The sequence below is a fragment of the Gossypium hirsutum genome, chromosome D02 (genome assembly GCF_007990345.1).
Source record: "Gossypium hirsutum isolate 1008001.06 chromosome D02, Gossypium_hirsutum_v2.1, whole genome shotgun sequence".
Classification (NCBI taxonomy): Eukaryota; Viridiplantae; Streptophyta; class Magnoliopsida; order Malvales; family Malvaceae; genus Gossypium; species Gossypium hirsutum.
In genome coordinates, this window is record NC_053438.1 from 3,480,434 (window position 1) to 3,491,378 (window position 10,945).

General features: G+C 29.0%; 1 protein-coding gene and 2 long non-coding RNA genes across 5 annotated transcripts in view; 1 reads left to right on the forward strand and 2 right to left on the reverse strand.

Moving 5' to 3' along the window:
• The window catches only part of LOC121214429 (uncharacterized), a 92,144-nt gene that overhangs the window by 24,715 nt on the left and 56,484 nt on the right, over nt 1-10,945 (forward strand). The window lies entirely within an intron of this gene.
• The window catches only part of LOC107943934 (receptor like protein 21), a 184,041-nt gene that overhangs the window by 7,904 nt on the left and 165,192 nt on the right, over nt 1-10,945 (reverse strand). The gene's annotated exons all lie outside the window — the stretch shown is intronic.
• Nucleotides 3,006-4,313, reverse strand: LOC121214430 (uncharacterized). The gene is made up of 2 exons (XR_005910037.1): nt 4,066-4,313; nt 3,006-3,970 (listed from the first exon to the last, which is right to left on the reverse strand). It is a non-coding gene; the product is annotated as an uncharacterized lncRNA (long non-coding RNA).

Sequence of the window (10,945 nt, forward strand, 5' to 3'; positions counted from 1 at the left end):
AAATATCAAATTAAAGTCTAGAAATTAAATCTACAACTTCAGTAAAGTACAAGAACTATGGTAGAATTAAACCTTTATATAATAATTTTCTTCTATGAACCACAATTCAAGTGCATCCCACAAGCAACATTAAAAAATTAAAATGTGTCTATTTTTTTAAAATATATTTTTATTATTATTATATACTACACATATATAGGATACGTGTCAATCCTCTAACTCTACTTATGGGATTTAAAAAATCCAGCAACAATGTACCAAATATTAATCCTAATTATTATACTGTTCATGGATAAAGATAAACTATAATATTTGCTTAAAAACCTCAATTATATACATTTGGTGACCCATTGTGACGTAATATAGCACCATCTACAAAGTAGTTGGAGGAAATTGTTAAGAAAATATCATTACATATATCAACAGTCACATAATTCATTGCATTAACTTTCAAATGTTGACTATTGACTTCACGTCAACTTTGAGCTTATATAGGCCCCCTCCTCATGGAAATAATGTCACAATTAATGCTTGAGAAATTATTATACATCAATTTATAGTTTTAAACCCTATACTTACTCATTTGAATTAAAATTTTAGTTTCAATTTGATATATTTTGTTCCTCTTATTAATATTAATGTTATAGATTTATTAAAATAACTAACATTATTAATTCTCTAACATTTAAAAATTAAAATTATGTGGTTATTAAAATTATGATGCTAAATTGAGAATTAAAAATTATCAAGTTTTAAATGATCTCGGGAATTAAGAAGAGATCGTGTCCTAACTTATTGGGCATGATCCTTTTTTTTTCTCAAGTTTTAAATGATCTCAGGAATTAAGAAAAGATCGTGTCCTAACTTACTGGGCATGATCCCTTTTTTTTTTTTAAAATCTAAGATAGCTAAATATTTTTTAAATAAGTAAATTTTTGGCATTCATTCGCGCATCGGGAATTCAAGACATTGTGTCCTAACTTACTGGATATAATTCTCTTTCTCGATTAATGTGAATTATGGCTTTTTCCCGAAAATTTTCAACATTTCAATAAAGGATCGTATTTTAAATCTCTTTAAAGTTTTCAATCTTCGATACTAAGACATTAATTAATCAACTAGGTACCAATTTTGGGCGTTACAAGGGTGCTAATCTTTCCTCCTACGTAACCGACTCCCAAACCCGTTTTTCTGAATTTCGTGGACCAAAATTATTATTTTATTAAAATTAAATTGTTTATTAAAAATAACCACTTTTCAAGGTGGCCCGATCACAACTTATCAAAAAGGATTGGTGGCGACTTCCATATTCGTTTTCATTTTTTAAAATCCAAGTCGACCCCGTTTTCACAAAAAAAAGGTGTCAACAATTATATTAATATATAATTTCATAAATTCTTTAAAAAAAATTGTATCTTTTAATTTTTTAAATTAATTTAGTAATTCATTAACTCATAATATTAAATTTTTTATTTTTCAAAATATTTACGAGAACGAGTTCGTATTCTATTGTGTCGAAACTTTTAGTACAGATTATTAAGTTATTGGTGAAGCCAAATCCAACTTGTTTGACCAAGAAAGTTTCAGTCGTGTGGAAAATTTTAGTTTTGTGGAAAATATAGATTAACTTCTATATATGTATGTAATCTAAAGAAGCCTAAGCTTCTTATTTAATTATATACAAGCAGAAGATATTGCATCCCACTAATTCACTATAATATAAAAATAATATATGATTAATTAATTCCTCAAAAATTGGATCAATCTAGGCTTCTTATTTACGTAAATTCCTTATTGCAAAAACTCTCGATAGAAATTCGTTAAGAAAGGATGAATGGACCACAAAAATGCTTATCAACTCTTGACTTTGGCGTTCAATGCTAAGTTCATTTTAAAATTCTTTCATGGAGAGAAGATGGGATGACAAGAATGATAAGTTTTAAGTCATTTAAGTTTACACAAAATTTTAATCACTCACAAAAAATCAGTCTTGATATTCTATTAAAAAATTTAAACATGGCTTAACGTTGATTTTAAATCTAATGTTGATGTCAATCTTGAAAAACGAATGGCCAAAAAAATATGAAAAGTGAGAGGTGGACATAAAATCGTGTAGTTGGGGTTATAAAATTCTTCATGTGGACATAATATATTTTTTATGCCCTTCTTACACTTATATAAAGTTAGTCTTGATTTCGCTTTATTAATGGAAATTTTAGTTCTTCATTTTTTGTTTTATTCATGGGCATAATATTTATTTTTATTTTTTATTTTTGTGTTATGGTCTATGTTCGAGGTTTATGACTATCCCCTTTCAACAACGTCGTCTCAACGGTTCAAACATACACTTGCAGGTAAAATAATACTTTTTAAAATCACAAATATTTGAAATAATACATTGCAGCTATATAAATGCTTTCTTGTTTAAGATACTAATAAAGTAATTAACAAAGTAATTATTATACCTATAATAATTCAAAATGCCACTTGTTATCTAATGAAGTATAGGGGTGCAAATGAGACATCCGTACCCGCAAGCTATTCGAATTCGGCTCAAAAAATTTTGAATTTGATTCTGTAATTATTGCGCCGAGCTATAAGTCGATCCGGATTCAAGCTTAGTAATACTTGACTCGAGTAGTTTGGGAGCCTTATTGAACTTTTCATATTTTTATATTATTAGATTACATTATTGCCTTTAATATATATTGTTAACCCTAAGTTTAATTATTGAGGCGAGCTCGAACTCGAGTACAAAAATTGATAAACAGATTTAATTTCGAGCTTAAAAATATATGTTCAATCGAGTATCAAGCTTTGAATTTCAAATTAAACTTGAGTTTAACCGTATTGAGTTCGAATAGATTCAATTACACCCCACAATAAAATATACCAACAAAACCTACATTCCATATTTGCTTAAAAGCTTTGCTGTAAATTTTATATATGTGTGTGTTTAACGTGAGTTCCATCTATGTCCAACTTGATGACGATGAAAGTTCCTATGGTGTAAAAAGTTTTAGTTATGTGGAAAAATAAGGTCTTCTCTTCACACGTTTAATATGCTTACTTGTGACGGTCATTTCGGGCTTGACATCAATTTTCAAAATGTTCTAATTGGTGGAAAACTTACGTCTGCTTTTATGATTCTTTCAAGTCAATTGGAGAATGCCTCTGTTACACTTCAAAAGAAGTAGATTTTGAACTCAACATGAACCTGTGAGATTTGATGCCTAAAATATAGGTATAAGGTTTCAATTCAAGGAAATGTTGGAAGTCCAGGAAATTTCTTAGTCTCCTCTCTTTGGATGTTTTTGAACAAAAATGTTTTAAGTCTCTTCCGATGCTAAACTTCTGATTGGTCGTCGGTTCACTGACCCTTTGGTACACAGCAATATGAAGCATTGGCCATTCAAGGCCATTGCTGGTCCTGGTGATAAGCCAATGATTGTACTACTATAGATTTGAAATGATTGTACACATCTGATCGGCTCTTTGTAAATTTAAATCTTACAAATTCGGATAATATTCGAATTTAAATATTTCAATTACTATCTGCAATAGATTAAAAACAAACGTGATTATCAATCCTTGGATATCCACATACAGATTATGCAATACAATCTCTTAAGGCATATAGAATTTGGGTCTTAACCAAGCTATGTTGCTTAAAAGCTTGCTAAAAGCACCCCTAACAAAGGGGTAAATAAATAAAATATCAAGCACCAGTTATCAAAGCAGATTGACCACCTTATATCTATGTATGCTACTACAAAACTTGCACCATTAAAATCTCAAGCTGGTAATTGGAGCTTCATGTTATTCTTGCAGCTGCAGGCATAATAATCAAATAAGTTGCAATCATTCACATAGGTACTACGAAGTGCTTTCCAGAGCGTGAGAAACCTCTGGAAGTAATAGTAGAAGAAATCAGCATAAAGCAATGTCTGGACAAGACCGCAAATCCAAGCTGATCAAAGGCATCAATCATGTAAACTAGGTGTTAGAAATAACAAATATAGCATAGAATATAACAAATAATGAATAACAAATAGTACACGTTACCATTTCCTTGAATGACCTTCAATTTCTCCATTGAGATATAGTAAGAGGGAGTGGAATAGATGTAAGGTAATATTTGATGTATTCGGTAAATGAATAATAACACCACATTCCATTAATGAGTAAAACAGATAATGAATAATAATGGAAGTTTTATAAAATAAAAATAAATTAAATCATATACATATAATGTATTAAATCTTATTCGTGAAGTTCACAATGAACAAAATACTAATCCATAATGGAGAAAAATAACCTAAACTTTAAACATTTGTTCATTACTATAAACATATGTACAACTTTTTAAAGGTTTTATATAAACTATTAAAAGGTATAAACACTCTCATAAAAATATATTATTAAGTACGTCTTCTTTTACTAGGAAAGTTCCTATCCTGTAGAAAAATGTAGTTTTGTGAAAAAAGGTCTTCTATGCACTAATTTGTGGCAATCACATGGGGTTTGGGAATTTGAATTTTGATAGCCAACCGAGATTCACTAAATTTAAATTTTATTATGATTAATTACGCTCTTCGTTTTGGAGAAATAGGTAATCACAACAACTAATTTAATTAAATGTAATTTAATAATTAATTTTTTTATAATTTAATTACATTAACTATATTTAAATTTAAGATTTTGTATTTATATTTTAATTTAACCTAATTTAATTCACTTACTTTTATAATATTATTAGTTAGTCTAAATAGTTGACACCTTTAATTAATTCTTATTAAAATGTTAAAAATGTTTATACTTATTTTCCATGTTAAAATATATATATTTTTGTGCTTTTAAAAACAAAATTTCACAATATCATTTCTCGATATAAAAATTAAATCTCAAATTAATTTATATTTTTGTATTTTTTTATAACTAATGTTATCAAGAACTCTTAATAGTGCAACTGATTCCACCATAATATTTATATTCTTTAAATATGATTTACAATTCATGTTCGGAGTTCGTGACTGTCATTCTTAATAATGTCATTTCTAATGTTCGAACATGCATCTCCCCTTGAGAATGCAATATTCATTACTATTGCACCTAATTATTTTGATAATTTAATTTTAAATATTGACATAAAATATTTTTAAATATATTATTAATAAATTTAATTAAGATTATAAAACTTGATGAACACTCCAGTTAGTGTTTGGTTTTCCTTGGTTTTCCGTGCTGTCATTTTCTAGTTGACTTTTTAGCCAAGAGTATGAGTTGGACATAAAATCATGTAGTTTGGGTTGTAAAATTCTTTTCCACCCTATAGGTAAATTACGTTCAAGGTCATTAAATTTTTAGTAACTTTATTTGGTCATTCAACTACAAAAAAGTTATAAAATGATCACTGAACTATTTAAAAATTTTCATTTAAGACACTAAACTATTCAAGAGTTTTTATTTAAGTCACTAGACTGTTAAGTTTTTCTTTTTTGAAAATAAGGTCTAACTAGCGAGTTTCAAACGATGATTTGACGACCAGTACGGTGAATTAGTACCCATCGACGAGTAAAAGAACATACCTTAAATCCAAGTTAGGGATAAAGCTAGGAAAAATTTTTTTTTGGGGGGGGCTAGAATTAAATTGTATATTTTTACGATAGTAGAAATGAAATTTTATCATTTTAATAGCTTATATCTTTATAATTTTTTGAGAACTAAATCAATTCTTTATTATTTTGGGGAGCCAAAGTGCAAATCTACTGTTACTAATTTAAAATTTTATAAATTATAAAGGGCTTAAATAGAAAATTTTTCATTTTAGGGGAGCCGCAGCCCTTGCCAGCCCCTCTTGGATCCTACCCTTATCCAAGTTGATTTGACAGTTAATGTCGGAAGTCGGAGAAGAAAATTATTTAAATTTTAGTTCGTAAATTCATAACGTTCAAATTTAATATATTTTTTCCTCTTATCGATGTTAATGTTATGGATTTGTTAAAATAACTAACATTATTAAAAAATTCATTAGTTGGCTCATGTGGATTTAAAAAAAAATAGAAACTAGAAATCATAAATTCTCTCACATTTAAAAATTAAAGTTATGTGGTTATTAAAAGAGTTATTTTCCATTAATTTATTGTTTGAAATAATTCATCTCACCATAATGACATGGAAACTTTTTTTAAAAAAAAATCAACATTAACCAATGAAGTTAATTCTAACACATCCTGATTTAGAATCTTCACTCTTGTAGTTTGGTGACTAGTCTCTCATCACTAAATTCTCCCTTTAAGAATTTTGCTTGCAAAACCACAACATAAAAGTTTTACAGTCAAATACACTCACATAAATAATGATCAATACAATAACCTATACAAGTCTCTTAATTATATAAATATTTTAAGACTTGCTAACCTAATGAAGATCATTCACAATCCCTTCTAAAAGGCAACTAAAATAGTAGAATACAATATAATAATAACAACTAAGGTAATATGAGCCATTGGCAAATAAGGTACTAATGTTTCAATCTGTTCCAACTTCCTCAATTTAAGAAATTAGATAGACTTGATCCAATCCAATTTGACTCGGTCCTTCAAATAAGTTTCTCCAAGTACTATAATATTCATTGATGGACTTGATAAAACCAACGATATCAACTTAGCCCAAAGATACAATTCGATAAATTCTCAAACATATAAATGTTAAAAGATGTTTATTGTGCCTATGTCGCAACAACTCCAAATTTGTCAACATAAATTTAGTGGAGATGCCCATCAGTTTTCCTAATTAACAAAAATGAGACTTGGAAAATGTGCAATCATAATCCAAGTCGTCGTTACGGCCCTAATTTCTCTATCTTCAGAATCAAAGATAAATAATAAATTTTATAAACTTAAAAGTACAATTTTATATTTATATTAAATTGGTAATTCGTTAATTAATAATAATATTAAATTTTTTTATTTTTCAAAATATTTACGAGAACGAGTTTCGTATTTTATTGTGAGGGAAATTTTAGTTTTATGGAAAAAAGGGTCTTCTATACATATAAAAATATGTTTTCTACACCAAATTTTGGAAATAATAAACCTTAATAAATCTAACAAATGTTGTTTAGTGAAGATTAAAATTAAAATCTAGAAACTGGATCCATTTCATAAAAAAAAAACACACACATTACCATTTCCTTGAATAACCTTCACTTTCTCCGTCGAGATATAGTAAGAAGGAGTGGAATATATATACGGTAAATGATAAAATAAAAATTAAATTAAATTAAATCAAATACGTGTCATGTATTAAATCTTGTTCGTGGAGTTCACAATGTACAAAATATTAATTAATCTATAATTGAGAAAAATAACCCAAACTTTAAACATAAATTCAACATACTGTGTCAACCTTAACCTTGAGAATTATTACTAGTCAATTTCTAATTTTAGTTTTTATATAATTAAAGTGTTATGAAAAATATTTTAAAAATAACATCCCTAAAATATTTTTTAAAGGTTTTTTATAAACTATTAAAAGGTTCCAACTTGGTTTACGAGGAAAGTTCTTATCGTGTAGAAAAATGTAGTTTATTTGTGGCAATCACATGGGGTTTGGGAATCTGAATTTTGATGGCCAACTGATATTGACATAATTGATTAAATGTGTAGAAAAGTATGTCTTGTTTTACCAGGAAAGTTCCTACCGTGTAGAAAAATGTAGTTTTGTGAAAAAAGGTTTTCTATGGCAATCACATGAGGTTTGGGAATCTGAATTTTGATAGCTAATCGCGATTATGCTTTTCGTTTTGGAGAAATAGGTAATCACAACAACTAATGTAATTAAATGCAATTTAATAATTAATGTTTTTTTTTATAATTTAATTATATCAACTATATTTAAATTTAAAATTTCTACTAGACCACTACTTTAAAACTATCCATTATCATAATAATTCACTATTCTTAATTTGAATATTTCATTAGTTTTTGAAGTATAAAATTTATAAATAATTATTTTCACCACTCAAGCTATTGTAAGAAAGGTCCAAACTCTCAATCTGCTTAATATTTACTTAAAAATCTCAATTATATGCATTTGGTCACCCATTGTGATGTGATATAACACCATGCATCTACGAAGTAGTTGGAGGAAATTGTTAAGAAAATATCATTACATATATCAACAGTCACATAATTCATTGTATTAACTTTCAAATGTTGACTATTGATTTCTGCATCAACCTTGAGCTTATCTAGGCCCCCTCATGGAAATAATCTCACAATTAATGCCTGAGAAATTATTATACGTCAATTTATAATTTTAATCCCTAGACTTGCTCAATTGAATTAAAATTTTAGTTTTTATTATTTAATTTGATATATTTTATTCCTTTTATTGATATTAATGTTATGGATTCATTAAAATAACTAACATTATTAATTCTCTAACATTTAAAAATTAAAATTATGTGGTTATTAAAATTATGATGCTAAATTGAGAATTAATAATGTTAATGTAACTTCAATAATGAACACCAAAAGTAAATTGAAACTACTCAACACAACGGATTAACCCACCAAATCATAATTGAATATTAAACGTAACAGAAAAACCAATAAATACAAATAAAATAATAAAGGAAAACACACACTAAATTTAAGAGGTTTAACAAAATGCCTACATTCTCCGACATCCACACCGTATGATAAGATTTACAAATTAACGAAACCCTCAATTAAAAGACTTCTCCAAAGTAAATAGTTGTCTATAAATAAAGTGGGAGATCAAATTTGGGGCTGCTTCTCAAGTGAAGACTTTAAGCCTTCTTTTATAGCAAGGTTGAGGCGGCAGCCTTTTAATCCCAAAGCCAACACCAACATTTACTATATCTAGTTTCTTGGGGCAGTATCTTAAGACTATCTATCAACTCCACTGCAGATTAAATGAAGGATTATCAACAAATTTGAAAATGATAAACTCATCTTACACCTAAAAAATGGGTCGACCACTCAAACCCAACCCCCCTTGACTAAAAACCATGTTCGTAAATGATTAGATATAAAAATGAAGAGTAGGATTAACTTAAGTTTGATCCCCTTTGTTTACTGTTGGATCTAATAATCTATTTCTTTCACATTTGTCTTAAGAAAACTGTGATGATAGTCTCACCACATTACATCCCAAAGCAAATACTTCTACATATGTATGCATGGGTGCCTAGCAAATCTAAAGAGTAGGAATATCTGCTTGTGTATATAACTTTTATATCGAAAAACATGTCATAAATGCATAGAGAGAAGTGTTTGAAAAAGATATAAACTTGGTTTTTATTTGGAATTTTATTTAATAAAGCAGAATATAATTTAAAAAAGATATTTAATACCAAATAACTTGGAGATGGATGGAAGAGTGAATATAATTGACTATATGTCTACAACAATAAAACCGACAAGACAAAGGTTATAAGCTTCCTTCACACCAAGATAAAAGCTTAATCAAAATATAAAATAAACAAAATCCGACTTAGCACCAAAAACAATCAGGTGATCACCTGATATAAAAGATCATAGCAGAATTTTTCCCAAGACAACATGAACAAACTTTGCATAAATCTTCATGATAGTTAAACACATCGCTTGAAGATGTAATACGCAAGACAGCTGCCTCCAATTGAGAAACGACAGGTGGTGATGCATTTCCCGACGAAAGAAACCAAGATCTTCGCCAATATGGATTTTTGTAAAGGACAGCAAAATCGTCAACAACACAACTACATAAGAAATAAAAAACTCACACAAAAATCATAAGTATCAAACAAACCATCTTCTCCTTTATCGTCTGATATAGTTGAAATTGTTGATGGCGAATTGATTCTGGAGCAACTTTTATGCAGTATGCACCACAGAGAAAAGGTTTCCCTCATAACTGCTTTCAATAAAGGTTCCGAATTGTGCTTTGGTCTGGAATACTACCTGACAAATTGTTGTGTGCCACATTGAAAACCTCTAAAGAATTCAATTCTACCAATGATTAGGGATTTCCACCACATTGTAAGAAAGGCAAACTCATCTGCTAAGGTGAGAATGATAAAAACTTAGGTAGTCGACAAGAAGAAGATGACTCAAGTCCTGTCAGGTGGGATGTCCATAACTTGTTGCAAATAATCATGCGTTCAGAGAATGATAGGACCTCTTGAACTGTACCCATTCTTCCATGTAGGTATCAGGATACTCTTGTAAGCCATCCCCACGCCACCGTGTTTCCTTCTGGTATGGTAATATGTCTTCCACTACATCACTGCCTCCACAAAATATGAGTCAAGTCTTCTGGTCTTTCGTTTTAAGAGTTAAATTTCCCAAACAAGAAGGTATAAACCATAAAACATATTATGAGAAAGATCTATATATCATGCTCAAGGAATACAACTGTATAATTGAAACTGGAAATTCTACTATGTAAATTATTAGCTTTCAAGAGAAGAACACCAATGAAGAAAGTGTGCCATCCATTTTGGAATCTACCAGTCAAATGTTTCCTCCAAGATCTAATGTAACCAGTGAAGAGCTATTATAAAAAGCAATTGGTAGGGGCCACTTAGTCTATTCCCTGCAGGTGTACATGCTTATGTCTGGGGATTAAAGCGGGCGGGTATAGAGCCAAATAAATTGTTTCAGAGAGATCCAAAAAACCAACAATTCAAGTGCAAAATTCCACGGAATAGAACCCACGAAACCATTTAGACAAGACTCCAAAAATGACATACCATCGATCAAAATTGACTAGTCCCTATAAGGGTATAAGACATCAACAATATAAAAAAAAAAATATAAAATCCAACCAATAGGATCATTCAGAAACATTTCCACATTGGGTAGCATCAAATGGGCATCCTGGTACCCCTGAGTATACCAAATTATACCAGCCCAAAGCATGAAGTAACCCA